At 34.5% G+C, this 21,842-nt stretch overlaps 1 protein-coding gene and 1 long non-coding RNA gene across 4 annotated transcripts in view; both read left to right on the top strand.

Annotated features, from left to right (window-relative positions):
- Positions 1–3,953, top strand: part of LOC143258813 (uncharacterized) — a 104,820-nt gene extending 100,867 nt beyond the window's left edge. Inside the window, exon 4 of the long non-coding RNA XR_013032697.1 lies at positions 3,912–3,953. This is a non-coding gene — a long non-coding RNA (uncharacterized LOC143258813). The remainder of the gene's footprint in view (positions 1–3,911) is intronic.
- LOC117220633 (uncharacterized) overlaps positions 1–21,842 on the top strand; it is a 550,762-nt gene that overhangs the window by 320,182 nt on the left and 208,738 nt on the right. The gene's annotated exons all lie outside the window — the stretch shown is intronic.

Raw genomic sequence — 21,842 nt, 5'->3', positions numbered from 1 at the left:
TTAAGCACGCCGAAAGACGCCGCGCAGTCGAACGTAACACCTAATTTTCTTGAACATCGTCGAAACAAAATTTATGGTCGAAATTTTCTACTACGGCTTCATTAAATCTTTGCTGATTGATGAACTGTACCGGTTCCCTTACGGATTAAAAGTGATGCAATAAAATAGATGAAATAAATCAAGAAAAGAAAAGAAAATAGGATAGAATAAGAAATAGAATGAAATGCAATTAATTTAACTCAAATAAAATACTATAATTTATATAACACACGAGTTCAATATTATACTATTATTAAACATTAAATCTTAACTATGTGATGGTAGCATGAGAGAGCACAAAGAATTTTTATGCACGATAAAATTGTGCGCATTATTTAGATAGACATTTTTATCTTCCTTTAATTGTTTTACTGAGTCGATAATAATGCAATAGTATTTTTGCATTATTACACAGACTCCAGTCTCCAGACTCCAGACTCCAGTCTGTGTATTATCGATTAAAGCAGGCACATGGTACAATAAAACGTTAAAAAATAAAAACTTGCAATAGAAAACTTTGAAATTAAAACTTTTACTTGCAATACTATCATTCGTTAGAATACCATTATATTCCAAATACTATTCCGTGAAATATTCGATGATTTATTTAAACTTCCTACGACTTTTATTATAATATGTGCTTCAATGAAAAAGTTCGCGTAAAAATTTCAAAGATAAATATTTGTATAGTACCAGAAATTATAAATGCAAAAATGGAAAATCAGTCATTTTTTGGTCTTTATTGATTTGTACAATAAATTGTTTTCTATATAAATCCCCTCAGATTGATCTGCTTACAAATCCAAAGCATTTAAAAAAAAAAAGAAAAAAACAGATGAATTTATCCTTGAAAGACCAAATAATCGAGGTTCTATTATATTCGAAATGCTGCTTCTATATGCACATAATTATGATTCCAAGAAAAAGTTGAACTGCCAAATTCTGTATCGCGCGAGAAGATAAAAATATTCCTAGTCTATTTACTATATCAAAAATCGTCTTTTCCCCAACCCATGGGAACCATAATAATCAATCGAGCAACGAACTGCACGGCAGCCACCCACAATTTCCAGCAAGCGAGCCAAGGATCGGACGAAAGGTCTAGGGAACCGGTTCGCGCGATATCTCGCGGCAGCGAACGACACGCATAATCGCTCGCGAGACTAGCTGCCGGTGGCGGAGCAGGCGCTAACAACCAATCCAACAGCAACTAGGCGTAATGACGCGCGGCGGGCGTGTTTGTCCATTAAGCCGGGCGAAGAAATAATTAAACAGACAGGTAGCCGGCGCGGCGTCGTTCGGCGAAGGGTTGCGGCGCGTGTTCCGCGACTCGGAAGGGGTCGGAGTCTTTCAGAAATAAATAATCGTCGGGCCAGGAAGAGATCGCCGTTGCCGATTAGCTCTGCCAAACGAAACCGTAATATTCGGAAGGAAAAAAAATGTAAAACAGCAACGCGGCGTCGTCGTCGTCGTCGACGACGTCGTCGTTGCACGGGGTTGCACGAGGATTCGCGAAGCGATCGGGGGTCGCCGGACACGAGCCGATCGCGTGAGATTAGGCCCTTTCATGTGTGACTCATGTGCCCGGGGAAAGTAAATGAGTGCAACTGCACCGATACACCTCTTTCTTTTCAAACCTGGCCGCGCCGCCGCGGCGCTCTCTTTCGCCTCCTTCTTCGCTCGGAACACCCTTCACCGCCGCGTGCAACCTTTCACTCTCTTTCCACGTGCGCCAATCGCCGCGCTAACTTATCGCCGCGCCGGTCGCACGCACGCGGTCGAGGGAACGCGAACTATGCCCGGTCTTTTTTCCTTTTTTACCCCGCTTTCGGACAGGGTGCAAAATACTTGCTGCTTTGCGGAGGAAGCCGGGGCGACCAGCGTCGCGAGGCTCTGCTGGGAAATTCGAAGAGCGTTGATTCAAAGTGTTTTTTTTTTTTTGTTATAAAGGAAGAATTTTAATTGCTGCAAGGATTTTTCTTTTTTGAGGGGGTATTGGCGGTAAATTGACGCAGTGGTGGTCTAACGAGCAACGTGGAACTGTAGGCCGCTGTTTTGTTATGCGAAAAGGGGCTGGGAATTGTAATATTGGGGCTTGGATGTCCAAAAATGGGCACGAAACTGTAGGCTGTGATTTGTATATTGTTTTGCTATCTAACAAATGAATGTGAAATTGTAGATTATTGCTTTGTTATCCAAGAAAGGATATGAAATTGTAGACTGCTGCTTCGTTATCCAAAAAATGAATATGAAATTGTAGATTGTTGCTTTGTTATCTAAAAAGGAATATGGAATTGTAGACTGTTGCTTTGCTATCCAAAAAATGAATATAAAATTGTAGATTGCTGCTTTATTATTCAAAAAATGAATATGAAATTGTAGATTGTTGCTTTGTTATCCAAAAAAGGATATGGAAGTGCACTTTGTTGCTTTGTCATCCAAAAGATGAATATGAAATTGTAAATTGTAGATTTTTTAGCCATGAAATGAATATGAAATTGTGAACTGCTGCTTTGTTATCCAAAAAATGAATATGAAATTGTAGACTGTTACTTTGTTATCCAAAAAGGAACATGGAATTATAGACTGTTGCTTTGCTATCCAAAAAATGAATACAAAATTGTAGATTGCTGCTTTATTATTCAAATAAAGGGATATGAAATTGTAGATTGTTGCTTTGTTATCCAAAGAAGGATATGGAAGTGCACTTTGTTGCTTTGTCATCCAAAAGATGAATATGAAATTGTAAATTGTAGATTTTTCAGCCATGAAATGAATATGAAATTGTGAACTGTTGCTTTGTTATCCAAAAAATGAATATGAAATTGTAGACTGTTACTTTGTTATCCAAAAAGGAACATGGAATTGTAGGAAAAAAATTGAAGCAAAAAGGAACAAAAATAGTAGATTGCTTCTTTGTTATCCAAAAAATGAATATGAAATTCTAGATTGTTGCTGCTTTATTAGCTAAAAAAACATGTAACTGTACATTGCTACTTTGTTAGCAAAAACACACGAACCTCTGTCATTGTTATTATACTTTATTATAAAAAACTTGGACATGGAATTGTAAATTGGTACAATATCATCGAAAGAATGGGCATTGAAAACTAAATAATTAAATAAAGTTGAAAATAACTAAACAATTAAAAGAAGTCTAAAATAACTAACTAATTAAATAAAGTTGAAAATAGCGAACTAACTGAACAAAGTTGAAAATAACTAACTAATTGGACGAAGTTGAAAATAACTAAAATAATTAAACAAAGTTGAAAACTAACTAACTAATTCAACAGAGATGTAAATAACGAAGTAATTAAACAAACTTGGAAATAACTGGATAATTCAACACAATTGAAAATAACGAAATAATTAGACAAAGTTGAAAATAACTAAACAATTCAACATAGTTGTAAATAACGAAGTAATGAAACACACACAAAGTTGGAAATAATTTTCTTCGTGCAATATTCATGCTGTCGTTCGAATTCTCGAGTTACATATTATATTAACGTTGAAATAAATAACAAGAGAAAGTTATTATTCGAAGTTCGACATCGCTCGCTTTTTATACTTCATTAATTACAAGAAATAGGAACCGCACAGACATATTTGTTCCTTTTCTTAATAATTTTAGCTTGTCGATGCAACAATACTTTCAAATTGTTTAAACGATTCTACCATTTTGCATTCGGTCTACACGAATGCATCAAAAATCCAATTACTGCCGCGTATTCGATAGAAAACCGTCGTTAAAACGACGCGAAACAATTCGAAACGATTCGCCAGCCTTTTTTCAATACCGTTTCCCGAACCCCATCATTTCCGACGATTAGATCGGGTATACTAAATGATCCGTTTCTCTGTTTCAGGTAAGAGGAACGAATCGCAGGTGCACGGAGGCTCCGGGTCCCGGATTATTGTTTATTCCGCAGGGAAAGGTAATCGAGCGTAATTACCCGGGTCAGGCTAGCCGGGGAAAATTGGTCGTTACAGCTGTTACACGATCGTTCACGAACAAGCCGAGTTCGATCTTGAAACTACACTTCACTCGCCACGGCACGGCGTCGATCGAACGATCACACTTGCCGATAGTTCGCCCTTTGCTTTGACGATGCGGTTTAATACTTGCCCGATATTAATCGAGGATTTATGACCGCGAGATGGGCTCCCACCCTGTAATTGATTAACACTCCAACCATCGAGACGATTGACGTATACTTAGTTCTACCGGAGGGCTCAAAATTACTTGCTTTTTAAATTAACAAGTCATTCCGGAGAAGACATTTTATGCGTTTTCATAATAATAATATGCATTTTCTTATTTTATCAACGAAAATTGATTATAAACAGAATAATAATAATAATAATAATAATAATAATAATAATAATAATAATAATAATAAAAAAAATTAAAGAGAACTTGGACTCTTTTACTTTTTCTATGCAAACGTCGAATTCTTCCATCTTCACTGCCAGTATCGGATAAATTCCCGTCGAACGAAATTATTTATCCAATACTGGTCGAATAAAAATATCTTTTTAATTCGAATCCTCGAATAGCGGATAGAATAGTTTTACTCGTATCTTCGAGCAACCAATACAATTCTTTTATTCGAATTTTCGAGTAACGAATATAATTTCCTTTTTTTATCATTCATTCGTCATTCGAGATTTTTATTTGGATAAACATTTCGGCCAGCTCTGTGAGTAACGCTGCGAGACAATTTATTACACGACTGGCGTCGTCGTTAAAACGGCTCGATCCGTCGATAGACCGAATGAAACGAAGCAACATCGATCGCTCGGAGGAAAAGGGGTCGAGCGCATTGTGTCGAAAGCTTTCTATCAGTGGTCTCTGTCAATAGCCGTCGATGAGACAGCCAGCATGTCTCTTTCGATACGGCAACACCTGTAGTGGCAGTAATAGCGGCGATAATAGTAACGCTGTCGGCGCGTCCGTCGCGTCGGGTGGCATCGGGCCGGGCCGGGTCGGGCCGGGCCGAGCCGGGACGGGCCGGTCAGACGGCGCGGGGGTATGTTTCCTGTCCATTTTAATTGGGTTATTAACGGGTGCGAGCGTTTCCTGCCTCCTGTGACAAACCCAGGCCTCGGAGCGGCCGGTCTCTCGCAGCTGCCACCCCGTCGCTGTCGGAAACCAATCTGTTCCGTTTGTCTTTCGTTCCTTGCCCCGTTTCGACATAAATATGCATCGTGCTACTTAAATATTGCACGGACACCGGCGTACCTGGTGTCCCAAGGCGATTCGACCAGTGGCCAAGACGCTGGCCAAGTCGAATTAAATGGTTACTGCCTTCGACTGGGAAATTATTTCAACTAAGAAATACAAATATTTGCTAATATTATAATTTAAATATTATATATTATAATTTAACATATTTTATATAAATTATTAGATATTTTAATAATATTATAATTTTTAATACGCTTTATACGACGTAGGAATTTATTTCTGTGTCAAATGAGAAATACTAGTTGAAATTTAATTTAATTTATTTTCAGAGAGCTATTTCTTATCTTAATTTCAACTATTTAAGTATTATATTCATTTGTGAGAAAGTTATTTCTTTTTTTTTATATATATATTTTCATTTTAAATAGTTATCTCTTATTTTAATTTAATGTAGCTATTTACTGTTTTAATTTGAAAGAGAGTTACTTCTTATTTCTGTATTAAATGAAATACCAGTAGAAATACTTCATTGATTTTACAGATATGTGATAAGTATTACAATTCACAATATGAACCTTAAATACTTAATTGAAATAAATATTTTCTTTATTGTTCGTGAAATGAGACACTTGATTATTATTATTTCCATGAAATTTTGTGCCGACCATGCAACTGCGAGTGTCTTGGCATGCGTGTTTGCAAATGAGATACGTATTATCTGAGACATGTACATTGTTAAAAGCAAGCAGATGTTAAATGTTCCAATTATATTCATTAATTAAGAGAGATATAGGAAAAGCTTATTTTTCAAACACAATTTCTGTTCGTACTTTTCCCATAGGTTTATTTTCTCTCGGATATATTAATCGAGAAAAATCGAATTATAAATAATTAATAGAAGTTCAGACACAACAAATACAATTTCAAATAATTATTTCCAGTACACACTAAGAAGATACTTCTTCAATTAATAATTGTCTTGACCACCAACATAAATAACTATTTTCAAAGATGATTGTAAGAAACAGAAATTAAATTAAAATTGTTTCTTCTAATAATTTTGATAAGTTCGAAGCAGCACAATTAAATCATTAAATTCTATGTCCGCACAATTTTATATCTCGACCACTTATTTTTGCCATAATTGCATAAAAGCCGCGATCCAATTATATTTTGGAGTATGTCGAATTTGTTTTCACGTTTATTTTCAGATAGACAAGTAAATCCCAAATTCCATAGCCGATCCAACGCATAAAAATCAGTATAAGTGCAACTTCTAGTTGCAGTTCGAGAAATTATTATGCTCGCAAGCATTATATCATTTGTGTGTAATCTATTAGTAAATGTATTCTACCGTAGCTTAATGCGCGCTGGCATTTTCGCGTAAACAGGTTTCGACGAATGAGACAGAAAAATTAGTTATCGAACACCGGCTAACATTGAAGTGAATCGGGAAGCAAACCAGCGAACTGCGTAGTCAGCACTATTTGCATTCGATCTTGGAAAAACCGCGACAGCAGCCATCCGAATGATTTATGCTGGCTGTAATGAACGAACTGATAGCTCGGTCGTCTGAAATAAACTTCCATTGAATTCTCATTCCGTGCTATTGATGCAGAAAATGATTTTGCTAATAGATCCGCAGTCTATTAATGACTAATGACTTCCTGAGTGACAGTGCCAGGAAAGTTGCACGGCTCGTTCTATCAATGATAAAAAGAACGTTCGTTATTTCATAGTTGTACAATTACGAAGTGATGGAAGTTCGTTAAATTTCAGATTGGACGGCAGGAATAATGAATTTGATTGTACGGAATTAATTAATTATCCCTGGTTCGACAAACTTCCTTAGTTTCCAGGCGTTTTGAGATTAGTAATCAAAGTTTCTAATAAAAGTACTAATCAAAGCTTTTACTAAAAGTACTGATAAAAGTTTCTAATAAAAGTACTAATCAAAGTTTTTACTAAAAGTACTGATAAAAGTTTATAATAAAAGTACTAATCAAAGTTTTTACTAAAAGTACTGATAAAAGTTTCTAATAAAAGTACTAATCAAAGTTTCTTCGAATAAAATCTTATTGTTGCATTTTATCTTGACGATTATTAAAAATGAGACGATGATTATTAAAATGAGATAATGAAAAGGTCATTAATTATTTGAAATTGCTGGTACTTTAAATGGATAAATATTATCTTCGCTTTGAAGCAACGACATTGAAAAGAATCCTTCGAAATGAATTATTTCTAACTACAATTTTAAATAGTTATTTCTTATCTTCGTTTTAAAGAGGTACTTCTTATTTTCATTTAAAATAGTTATTTCTTGTTTTCATATCAAGTAGTTATTTTCTATTTTCATTTCGAACAGTTATATCTATACTGTTCAATTAGTTATTAACTATTTCGATTTCAGTGAATTATTTCTTATTTTAATTTCAATGAATTATTTCTTATTTTAATTTCAATGAATTATTTCCCATTTTAATTTCAATGAATATTCTAATTTTAAGTTGTTATTTCCTGTTTTAATGTCAAGTAGTTGTTTCTTAATTTCGCTTCAAATAGATATCTCTTAATTCCAGTACGTCGTTTATTATTTCCGTTTAAAATAGTTATTTATTATTTTCTTTCCGAACAATATTTTGCCCGAATACTAAATCTCGTCACCAACGTGCAAAAACGGCACGGACCGAATAATGCATGCAAACGTGTCGAAAATGCGTCGAACGCGACGAACGAGAGTGTTTTTAATTTTTCATTTCGAAAAACGATTAGTTTATCGGACACATGTTTACCAGCCGATTAGCCGTTCTATTTTTATTCTCGATGCATGCGCCGCGTTTAACGTGTATATCGTGCGACGAAGATAGCCGTTCGGAATATAATTACTCCGTTCCGCGTTGCATAAAAAAAACAAGTGTTTCGTACACAGACGTCACAGGATTCGGACGGAGTCATAATTAATTAGCCGAAATATCTCCCTTTTACGGGGCCTTTTATCGATGCTCCGAGGTTATCGTGAATTATACGAAGTGGAATTCGTGATTCATTTTTTTTTTTCGTCGTCGTCGACGAGAACGTCGGGAACAATTTTCGCGTACCGTTTCGTTCGGCTGCAATATAAATGCAAATACACCATCATTTCATAAAACCAGATGCCCGGGAAAACACTGTTTAATTCAACTACACACTCCGTCGACAAACAAAATCGTCCCGGATTATCAATTCGTTTGCAAATTCATTTTCCACTTGTAAATTAACGCCCGGAGAAGCATTGTCGCGGTGAACCGTTGTATTAACTATCAATTGGTTGAAATCATTAAGATAGTACATATACGTGTGTACATATTGTACATATCACATCTACACACCGTGCAAGTAATAGAAACAATTTCTATTCTGCATGAAAATCCTCATTCTAATCAGAGTTGCGCAGAATTACGATCGAATTACTCAAGGGATTATAGTTACAAAGTAATTGAATTACACTGTAACTCGTAGTTCAGACCGCCATTGAATTAAATTACAAAGTAATTCAATTACATTGTATTTGAATTGCATTGTATTTCAATTACACTCGTGATCAAAATAATTAGTAATTGAATTAACTCAAAGGTTTGAATTACTTCATTGAGTTAAAATGTAATTCAAATACAATGTAACTCAATTATGAATTACGATGTAATTCAAATACAATGTAACTCAATTATGAATTACGATGTAATTCAAATACAATGTAACTCAATTATGAATTACAGTGTAATTCAAATACAATGTAACTCAATTATGAATTACGATGTAATTCAAATACAATGTAACTCAATTATGAATTACAATGTAATTGAAATACAGTGTAATTCATTGATGGATTATAATGTACTTCAAATACAATGTAACTCAATTATGAATTACAATGCAATTCAAATGCAATGTAATTGAACACAATGTAACTCAATTGTGAACTACAATGCAATGTAATTGAATACAATGTAATTCAATTGCGAATTGCGAAGTAATTCAAATACAATGTAATTAAATACAACGTAACTCATTTATGAATTACATTCTAATTTACTTGCGTAATTCAATTAGCCCAACTCTGACTGTAGTGCAGACATGAAATTAAAAGCATCTTCGTCGAATCTAAAAATAAAACACGATTCGGCCCACCGCGACGAATAAGAAAATATTGTCGCAGCATCGAAGTTGCGAAACTTCGGCGCAGCTTGAAAGTGGCAATCATCGACCTTGAGGCTCATCATCGAACTGTAAGTGAATATTCGAGGTCTCATCCCCGACAGAGTGACAGGAACACAGACAAAACCCACATAAAGAGTGAGTGTGTATGCGAGAGAGAGAGAGAGAGAGAGAGAGAGAGAGAGAGAGAGAAAGAGGGAAAGAGGACCGACTCTCCCCTCGATTACTATGTATACGTTCCTGAATAAACATGATTTGCTTGCGCGCCGGCAGGATTACGTATCCTGCACCTTGGCTCGGCGAGATGTGGAGCGTCTTAATCCATATGCATGGGAATTCGACGGGAGGATGCCGACGTGGCCAATTGCATCTTTTGTTCTCGCCGTCTCGAGTATCGTCGGCCGGCCGAGGTGTTCCGCCGACGATCGGGACTCGTTTTATAGATAAACACCGAATGCGGAGGAACCAGTCCGCCGTTTCTCTCGCCTTTTTTTTTATTATTATTTTCTCTTCCCTCGTCGGTTCTTCTCGTTTTCTCCTGCCTTTCGACGATATTAATACAGGCGAGCATGAATCATTTATGAACGATTCGAAATAACTCGACGCGATCGAAATAGATCGCGGGGAAATGGAAATTCGTTGTGCAACCGCGAGAACCCGACCGCCGCCAAAAAGATCGGAGATCCTTGTTTTAATTGATTAATCGTCTTTCATTTATCTTTCGTTTCTTCAGCAATTGATTTATCACTGAATCGTTTTAATAGAATAAGATAAAATAGAATAAATAAAATAAGAGAAAATAGAATAAATAAAATAAGAGGAAATAGAATAAATAAAATAAGAGAAAATAGAATAAATAAAATAAGAGGAAATAGAATAAATAAAATAAGAGGAAATAGAATAAATAAAATAAGAGGAAATAGAATAAATAAAATAAGAGAAAATAGAATAAATAAAATAAGAGGAAATAGAATAAATAAAATAAGATGCAATGAAATAAATAAAACAAGATAAAATAAAGTAAATAAAATAAATAAAATATAATAACCTATAGGTTGAATTTAAAACTATAAAATTGAGAGTTATTATAGTATTGAGAGTTAATTAATAGAATTGATCTATACTTCCATAAACTTTCTTCGAGGAAACAATACTCGGAAGTCAGCAGTCAAACAAAAGTTCGCCGTCGCCATGAACGTGCAAAGGTCTGGGAAACGATTAATAATCGATCGATCCGAATCGGTGTTTAAATGAGACGCGTACTCCTTTCATTTCCGACGTCCGTCGAAACCCGTCTCGCCAGCCGGCATTCATTTTCCAGCGGCGTTCAAAGGACAATGCATTCCGGCAGCCACTTTCATTTACTTTTTCTTCGTAGCGGCGCGGGTAATCGACATTATCGTTGCCTTTGCCGGCTACGTCGGCACGAAAAAAAAAGAACCGAACAGAACCAGCCCTCCCCTCGCGCGGCCTCTCCCCCATCAATGTAATTAAATTTAACTCGAACGTCGCCCGTGCTCGCGGAAGCGGGAGCCGAGTGTTTACCCTTAATTAATCTCCAGACAACGAGAGGAGAAACAGGGTGAAAGGCGCGCGCCAATCGAGAAAGTCTTCGGTCGCCACCGACCAAGGAAAAACAAAGTCGGGGTGGGGGCGCAATTAATAAGCGGCCGAAGGAAAATGAGCGTCGCGGACCAGCTTCGAGGCACGCCCGATTGCTTATGCTTCCAGGAACGACACAATTAGCCTGCGGATCCGCCATTAACCTTTCTTTTCATTCTGCGGCTATTTATTCGAAATGAGATGACAAATAATTGTTTGCACCAGTTGATGATTTCCGAAAATATTTCGTTATTTTTATTTGATTGGTAACATAGAGAACTGTTTTTGTCTCGTTTTCAATTCAAATGAGCTATTTTCAAATAATTTTTTACTTAAATATTGTTTCATTCGAACTATTTTTGATTTCAATTATTCGCTCGAATAAAATAAATAATTTGACATAAGAATTCTTAAATTAATTTGTAGATGCATAGGAATTTTTGAATCGAGTGTTTGAAGTTCACCGAAGATTATTGAATTGAATTAACGATTTAACCAAATAAGAATTTTAGCCGAACAAGATTTGATTAATACAGGAATTCACACGGAAAATAATCGATTTGAATAAAAACGATAGAATATAAAGAATTATTCTAGATAAAATATTTAAACATTTAAGTAAAAATATGTAAATAAATTTATCTAGATAAAATCAAATAATTACGAAATAAAATAACACGTTATTGAAAATAATTACGAAATAAAATAACAAGTTATTGGTAATAATTACGAAATAAAATAACGCGTGATAGGAAGCAATTGCAATTCACTGAAATATTGAAATAACATTTCAAATAATGCGATTTCAACACCTTGAACAAAATAATCGGATTCATTCGCCACTGAAAAGTGAAACATCAGAGTCTCCAGCAACGAAACGTGATCCTGAAAGGAACGATCGACCGAGGAGCATCGGCCCGCTTAAAGGCTAGCTTCTCCACGCAAGTAATATAATTAAAAGAAAATTCTATTGCGGAGGCGGTTCTCAGTCGCGATTGTGCCGGGTCTCGATCACTGAAACGTGAAAGGAGTAACGTTCAAAGTGGGCCCTCTAGAAAACGTTTGCGCGGGGCAAGCATCGCGCGACAAAAGCGTTTTAACGAGTGCGTCGAGTGCCTCGCGACTGGCCCTCCCTCGGCCCCTCTGCTCCTCCCGAGCCACTCGGATCATTAATTAGCTCGACCGAATCGAGAAAGAAAAGAAAAAGCGACGGTGGCAGCCTCTCGCCTATTCTTGGCCCGCGATCGACAATAATAAAGCGGGGCAATTAGCCACTTTTAATAACACGGTTCCATCGGAACAGATTTTGTTTGTGCTTCCTTATTTTTAGAAGCGACCCGGACACGGAGTTGGGCGAAATTTTATTCGGACGACCGATTGAAGATAAAGACTCAACGAATACAATTTCATTCGACACTGACGAATAAATATTTAATCGGACAAGAATTTATGTAGATAGAAATCACTTTTTCAAATTATTCGAATACAGAATTTTCCTGATCAATCAAATACAAAATTATTCGTATAAAGTGTTTGTCGAATTATTAAAATAAAAAATTATTCGAATAAAGAATTTTTCGAATTATTCGAATACAAAATTATTCGAATACAGAATAATTGAAAATTAGAAGAATTTGACTAAAATTATTAAGAGATGAAATATATTTTTAACGATATTTATTTTTATACAAGACTTATTTAGAGAGAGAGAGAGAGATTTACCGTGTTTCACAATAAACTTATCATAGAGATAAGATTCATTTTCATATTTTTATATAATCCATTTTTATTTATTTATATAAGAACATTTATAATTTCGTTTTAAACAATGTTTAGTAAGATTAAATGAGAATAAATGAGAGGGTGAAATGAAAAGCATCATATTAAATGTTATATTCTGATTGCAGCTAAAATATCGAAAATTATTGACATTCATAAAAGATAAATTAAAAACACGGTAGTGTCTGGTTTTCCATTTTCAATCTTGAGTATTTTTAAATATATCAAAATTTAGCAATCTCGAAAACATAAAAATCGCTCGATTTCTATGGAAATCGTATGAATTTATGAATCCTGGCAAACTTTTTAGAAAAAAGTATCGCCGTGCGCCGCTTCTTCTCTTATTGGTGCCGAGCATCCTAATGATTTCGCGCACGTGTCGCCGTTGGAGCGCGCTCGCGGTAATTGCCGCTTAATTGACCTAATTTCCGCGATATAATCCGCGCGGTAAAAGGACATCGCCGAAGTTCGCGGTCGGAATTGTTGCGATGCCGTTCCCAGCGATCAATTGAAATGACGCGACCTTCTCGCGAAAATTAAAGATCATTCTCTCTTGCGAAATCGAAAATTATTCTCTCTTGCGAAATCAAAGATTATTCTCCCTTGCGAATTCAACGCTGCGTATGTGTGCGACCTACTGCAGTCAATTTTTGGCCAAGAATTGTAATTAACAGTAGATCGCAAATTTTATGCGTTCATGACAAAAATCACTGAGTGAAATATCAAAATGTAAATATTAATCCAAAAATTATTCATCATAAAATTCATCATAATAATTATTCATCATACGTATTTATTCATCAAAAATTATATCATAAATATAATTATAATTCGAAAATGTTGAAAACGTTGCTAGTCTTTCTTCAAGTTACTAAGTTTATTGAAGGAAGAAATATATATATACATTTTTATTTCGTTTCTGTTTCGTACAATTGTGTCGGAGCATTTTCATTTTTGCAGGAAGATCTGTAGTCTATTGATATGTGCATAAGACTGCATAAGAGTGCACAATTTTTGAGTATATTGTGAAAGCAATTTTTGAATGTATTATAAAAGCAAATTTTTGATATATTATATCATAATATACATACATAATTACAACAGCAATTTCTAGGCGTATTATAAAACTACTTTTTGGGTGTATTATAAAAGCAAATTTTTAATGCATTATAAAATCAATTTTTGGGTGTACATATTTTGAAAAAAACCGATATCATAAAATCAATGTCTGAGTATATAATAAAAGCAATTTCTGAATATATTACAAATGAAATTGATCAGTGTATTATAAAAGCAATATTTGAGTATATTAGAAAATCAATATTTGAGCGTATTCTGAAAGCAAATGTGTCAAAAAGTAAACTTTTAATGCGTTATAAGATCGAACATCCGATGCATCACGAAAGCAAGGTCCGAGTCAAAAATCGAAAGCGGATGCGACGCGTAGAAATTCCGAAATCGCCGGAAGAAGCGATATATGATCAGACGCGCATAACCACCGTCTACCTCGCATAAACGTTTCCAAAGGAGCCCTTCAATTAGCAAGACCGATTCACCTTGGCAACTGGTCTTCGATCCAGAAAACGTTATGCGAAGGGAGCCGCGCACGGCTCCCTTTGCACGAGGATGGCACACCGAAAGTGTTGTAAAGTTGTGACACGGATCCCGGCGAACATTCGCTCGTAAATATGCAGGACGCTTCATGAACATGCATTATTCGCGGTGCATACGCGCCTACACAACCGTGGCTGTCTCGTTTGCCGTCGCGTCGCGTCGCGTCGGTGCACTTTGAACGCTTTTCTCCTTTGACCACGTGATTTTTCGGGGACCGTTTTCACACGGGGATCAAAAATCGTATCGGATGTTTCGGGTGCATGTTTGTAACGGTGTTTTCAGGCTGTACACCGATCTTTTTAATACAGATGTAGCGTTTTTCATACAGAGTTATAGTGAACGAAGAAATTGGAGAAATTGAAAGGGGGATTTTCGTCTGCGTTTTGTTCTGTCGTTTGTTAACAAAAATATTCTTTAATTTATATCTGTCAGTTATAATTGTTTATTAAATTCAGAGAAATCTAGCCGTCGGTCTGGTAATAATGCACCGATTTTTTAATATGGTCTTTTTATACAGAGTTATAGTAAAAGAAGAAATTGATGAAATGAAAAATGTTTCTCGACTGCGTTTGTCCTGTCGTTTATTAACAAATTGTTAATACAATTATATATAAATTCTTTCATTTATATTCGTCAACTATAATCGCTTATTATAATATTATCAGTCCTGTTCTTAAATAGTTAATGACAACTGAACTGCACATTTTATGCACCTGTGACAAGAACGAATAAATCGACTACAAAACCGTAACTAGATTTGAAGAGTTCAGAATCATTGATACATCAGTTACAATTTATTAACTCGTATTATCAACAATTTATGTAAATAGCACTATCTGTATTTTAACAAAAAAAAATATCTATGCGTCTATTTCGATTCATCGATGCATCGATGGTTTTATCCGAGTGTGCGGCGCAGTCAATGGGTTAACGAAGAACCGTACCGGAGTCTCATGCGACTCGCCAGACAATGCGAACGGTGTCAAGACAGGAGACATTGTTGCGCGCAACCGTGCCGAAATGCCGGCGGCCGGAAATACGACGGCGAATCCGTTTTCCGGGATGAAACGGGCAGACGAAGCCAGAGTTTGTTTGACCGTTAATTAACGAGCGAATTGTCGTTCTGGTCGGCGGTGCGGCTGGGAGACGTGCTGCTGCTGGCCCCCGCGATACCGTCGAACCGGGCCGGGCCGGGCCCGGGCAGGCCCGACAGCGACGCATCTCTCTCGTTAGCGAAAGCTGCGGAGAAAGTCAACACCGCGGCTCCCGCTAAATGAGAAATTTTATTGGATCCCCGAAGGGTTCGCAGGCGGCGCTGAAAATTCCGGCTGCCGCGGCGCCGTCGGTAGGAGCATGTTAAACTATTAGTTCTGTAAACATTAAAAGCTACGATGAAAGTTCACCGTTCCCAGCAGCTTCGCGGCACCGCCGACGTCGACGCCGACGCCGCGCCGTTTGCGGGATGCGAAATTTCATTAGAAACGTGTTCGCCTCGTTCAAATGTTTGATCTGTCTGGATATAATCCCGCGGTCGATTAAAAACGAACAAAAAGCCCGACAATTTTGTTAAACGGTCGTCCGATGAATCGGAAACCGAAGGACCAGCCCCCCCCCCCCGGATTCCATTGGCGATTCCGATAATTTCACGATTTTCTTTCGCGGGGAAATTAATCCGGCGAATTTTCTCGAATCAGCTGTTAAAATAACCGCTGCCGGGTTTTTCATTTTTCGACGTGGAATCATCGCCGGCGAGATTTATTTTTTATGCATACACTCGTCCCCGAATTTTGTAAAATTTAATTTTTGTTTTTAAAATTTTAATGTTGGTTTTAAAAATTTGGTATACAATTGTATTGTAAAATATAGTATAAAGTTGTTCATGGTTTTTATTCATTCTTTGCTTGAATTAAGACAGTTCTTCATAATTTCAACGATTTTATAAGGAAAAATGTGAAACCAGTCGCTTTGATCATGATAGAAGGTTTATTGTTTAATCAATGGAACCGAAAAGACGATTGGTCAACAGATTGTAGAGAACTATTTTTTAATTATCATTGCTAATTTTTTCTTAAATGTTAAATATATTAAGTGTATATTAAATATTTTAAATTTAATATAATATAACATAATATAATATAATATAATATAATATAATATAATATAATATAATATAATATAATATAATATAATATAATATAATATAATATAATATAATATAATATAATATAATATAATATAATATAATATAATATAATATAATATAATATAATATAATATAATATAATATAATATAATATAATATAATATAATATAATATAATATAATATAATATAATATAATATAATATAATATAATATAATATAATATAATATAATATAATATAATATAATATAATATAATATAATATAATATAATATAATATAATATAATATAATATAATATAATATAATATAATATAATATAATATAATATAATATAATATAATATAATATAATATAATATAATATAATATAATATAATATAATATAATATAATATAATATAATATAATATAATATAATATAATATAATACAATATAATACAATATAATATAATATAATATAATATAATACAATATAATATAATATAATATAATATAATACAATATAATATAATATGAAGTATTATATGTATTAAATATTAAATATATTAAATATATTAATTATCACATATTAAACATTAAATCTATAAATTATGAAATATCGTCACTTGTAATTTTATTAAAAATAGATGGTACCAAAAGAGTTAACGCTTAAGCCTACCAGTGCAGTTTCGTATTTTTGACAAGAATTCTTGAAATTGCAAGGATGCATCTATGGAAAGCGGTGTAACAAATTCCTTCATTCAAGTACATTTACTAATAAAGATCGCACAAAATTTAAATAAATTTGAATCTTGTCATTCTTCCAAGAAAAATCACTCCAATTATCTCTAATGGTTCCTGGATATAGTGTTAACAAAGTCAAGACGGTATTGTCGATAATAATACTTCGTGAATGAGATTTTCAATCTGTTTAACAGACCATTGTAATCAAGCGCGTCGTCTCTCAGAAAAGACTTCTCTCGTTGAAAATTCGATTAGCGATAATCGTGTTAAAAACTTCCCGTCGAAATAGTCCTAAGGCGATCTCGATCGTCCCTCATTTTCTTCCTCGCTGTCTTATTGATACGGATTGTCGTAATTAAGCGTTTGGGCGGGGCGGGCGGCACAGGGGGGTAGGAGGGGAGTAGACGTAGAAGGGGGGTACAAGTCCGATAAAGTGTACCTTTAATTACGTTACTCGCGCGGAAAGATATTAACGCGCGTGGTTCGGAGAGGATAATTGATTCGGGGCCCCCGGTTGAAAATTAGTTTCGAAAATATTGGCCGGCTCGCGCGTTTATCCTTATCGATCCCGACCCCCATGAAATATTGTATTAACGCCGAATGCACGACGAGCCGCCGTGATTAACGAAGATTACTTTCGCCTTTCTGCCGCGCGGCCATTCTTTTTTATCCCCGGCTGCTTAAACAACCGCAATTTATTGTCCCGAGCGCGTCTCCTTTTTCGGCGAACGATCTCACCGTCGCGTCGGCGAAATTGCGCGACCCAAGAGAGAAATGAATCCGCGGTGCTCGTTGCTTTATGGAACAAAAATGAGAATGAACATTCACTCAATTGCTCTGGAAACAGCAACGAAATAAAGATACATATTTTCTTTTAATTATTTCAACGGTCCAAAGGAGGCTGGCAATGTTCTAAAAATTGTTCAATGGCTTTGATATTTCTAATTCTGGATGAAACTGCTGTGACTTTTGGATATGTTTTTTAAGGAATTCACAATTGTTCAAAAGTTAGACTTTCATACTTGTGTGTACAAAAATATCCACAATAGTTGGAGTTTAGTTATTTAAAATATCTTATATAAATTACAATTTTATGTTAAAGATTTGTTACAGATCATCTTACTCCTATTTAAAATCAACTAATTTACATTTCGGTTACAATCTATTACCATTACATTTTCTATTTAAATTCCTATAAAAAGCTACTATAATTTAAGTTTCTATTAAAAATCTGTTACAGTTAAAATACTCTTTTCAAATAATACTCAATTCAAATATAATCTTTGACAATTAAATTTTGTATTTAAATTCCTGAACAAGTCTACTACAATTAAAGTTCCTATCATAAATCTGTTACAATTCAAATATTAAAAATCTATTACGATTAAATTTTCTACTCAAATTCCTGTAAAGATATATTATAATTTAAGCTTCCGTTAAAAATCTGTTATGATTTAAATATTAAAAATCTATTAGATATATACAAATTTTCTATTTAAATCTTTCATTTAAATTCTTATAAAAATCTTTTATAATTCAAATCTCTATCAAATAAGCGAACAAAATATATTTGAAACAAATCTTAAAATAATATATAGAAACAATGCCCGACTCTGTTGTCCAGCGCAAAACCTTAATTCTTCGATCAGTACACCGATCTTTTTAATACAAATGTAGCGTTTTTCATACAGAGTTATAGTGAAAGAAAAAATTGGAGAAATATATATATAAGAAAATAAAATAATATATAGAAACAATGCCCGAGACTCTGTTATCCAGCGCAAAACCTTAATTCTTCGATCAATACACCGATCTTTTTAATACAGATGTAGCATTTTTCATAGAGAGTTATAGTGAAAGAAAAAATTGGAGAAATATATATATATAAGAAAATAAAATAATATATAGAAACAATGCCCGAGACTCTGTTATCCAGCGCAAAACCCTAATTCTTCGATCAGTACACCGATCTTTTTAATACAGATGTAGCGTTTTTCATACAGAGTTATAGTGAAAGAAAAAATTGGAGAAATATATATATATATATATATTTAAATTATATATATATATAAATTGCTGATCGAAGAATTAAGGTTTTGCGCTGGATAACAGAGTTTCGGGCATTGTTTCTATATATTATTTTATTTTCTTATATATATATATATATATATATATATATATATATATTTGTTTCTATATTTTTTCTATATATTATTTTATTTTCTTATATATATATATATATATAAGAAAATAAAATAATATATAGAAACAATGCCCGAAACTCTGTTATCCAGCGCAAAACCCTAATTCTTCGATCAGCAATTTATGCAACAGCCGAGCCCCCGTTCACGATAGTGTGTTGTCCAGCAATTACAGGACACCGTGTACATTTGGAAGTTATTATCGGGCCTCTGGATGATATACAGGGTAACCGGGGACGGGCGGCTCTCGCAATCACGCGTCGTGGACGCGGGGTAGTAAAAGGGGCCTAATTGTCGGCGAGTTATCGATGATCGATGATAACGGGTCGTGTTTCCCTTATCGGGGTCGGCCGATGTTCCGCGTAACCGGAGTCCTCGCGTGCAACGTTAAGCCGCTTACATCGTTACGTTACGTGTTTGGAAATTTTGAGAGGCCTCGCATCGCCTCGCATCGACGAATAATCACGCATCAGGCTCTCGCCGGCCCCGTCTATATTTTACGATCATGCTACAACCTGTACGCAAACTGTCCGCTTTCGGATAACGATACGCGCTCGTCACGCTACCACGTAACTCGATTACACGCGCTGCCTGCTAATATTCCACTCGAGGCTCGTACGCCGTGTAAAACACCCCGCCCCCGCGCTCATCCAACGACGAATTTATCTTTCGCAACGACGGAAATTAAGACGAGAGAACCGGCTGACAGATTGTACGTGCAGATCGTTCCGATTGATTCCGGTGATTATTCTTTCTTTGTGTAATTATTTACGACGAACGTAAATGCGATATATCGATGTTTCGAAAGATTCTTTTAATATAAATAGAATATAATTTTATTTTAATGAATTATGGCACAGGAAGTTCTTTCTGTATAATCTCTTTTAATAAATACTTTTTGTAATTTCGTTTAATAAAATACAATAAAAAATATAATAGAAAGTTCTTTCTTGCTGAATTAATTTCAATGAATCAAAAATAATAGATGGATTTGTCAAAATTCTTCTATTAAAATTGAATACGATCTTCTGATTTAATAAAATAGGATATAATCTTCTATATATAATTTAATAAAATAGAATAAACTTCTAATTTAATGAAATAGAATATAAACTCCTAATTTAATAAAATTGAATAATCTTCTAATTTAGTAAAGTAGAATGAACGTCTAATTTAATAAAATAGATAATCTTCTAATTTAATAAAATAGAATGAAATTCTAATGTAATAAAGTAGGATATAAACTCTTAATTTAATAAAATAGGATATAAACTCTTAAATTAATAAAATAGGATATAAACTCCTAAATTAATAAAATAGGATATAAACTACTAAATTAATAAAACAGGATATAAACTCCTAATTTAGTAAAATAGAATAATTTTCTACTTTAACAAAATAAAATAATCTTCTAATATAATAAGATAGAATAAACTTCTAATTTAATAAAGTAGGATATAAACTCTTAATTTAATAAAATAGGATATAAACTCTTAAATTAATAAAACAGGATATAAACTCCTAAATTAATAAAATAGGATATAAACTACTAAATTAATAAAACAGGATATAAACTCCTAATTTAATAAAATAGAATAATTTTCTACTTTAACAAAATAAAATAATCTTCTAATATAATAAGATAGAATAAACTTCTAATTTAACAAAAAAGACCAGAAATTTCTTCAAAAATATATTCCGAAATACTAGCAAATGTACCAAAATAAAATTAAATAAACCAAATATCGAAATAGTACATCGTTCGATTAAAAAACAATATAAATTGATTTACAAGCGGTTACCCCCCAATTCCAATTTATTAATGTAATATAATCGCCTATTTAGTCACCTGTTCGTCGGTCAACAGCAATTTTTCCGACAGCCTCGATCGATTGACCGTCCCCCAAAGTCGCGTATAGGAAAATCAAGCGCGCAAGTGTGCTTGCTGAGTTATAGCGCGCGGCCCCGCACACGGTAGATTAAAGTTTAATCTATTCATTAAACACTTTTGATGCGTCGCATGAATCGCTCCGGGGCAAAGCCGAGGGGTCGAAGACAGAGTTATGTGGAAAGCTGTCGTTGCAGTTCCGGCTGGCAGGAAAGTTCCGCAAACGGTGTGCCGCCGGGCCGGGAAAAGTTGTAGGCTCGCTGCTAGAAAATTGCCAGCCGGTGGGATCACAAGGCTGCGAGCGCTGGAGACGCCGATAGGTGATAAAGGTGTGTGTGTGTGAAGACTGACAGATTGATTGAAACAGTCATTTCAATAATCATATGAATAATCATTTCCATAATCGTTTGAATAATCATTTCGATAATCATTTGAATAATAATTTCATTAATCATTTCATTA

The sequence above is a fragment of the Megalopta genalis genome, chromosome 2 (genome assembly GCF_051020955.1).
Source record: "Megalopta genalis isolate 19385.01 chromosome 2, iyMegGena1_principal, whole genome shotgun sequence".
NCBI classification, from domain to species: Eukaryota; Metazoa; Arthropoda; class Insecta; order Hymenoptera; family Halictidae; genus Megalopta; species Megalopta genalis.
This window is presented reverse-complemented; position numbering and strand designations above follow the sequence as displayed.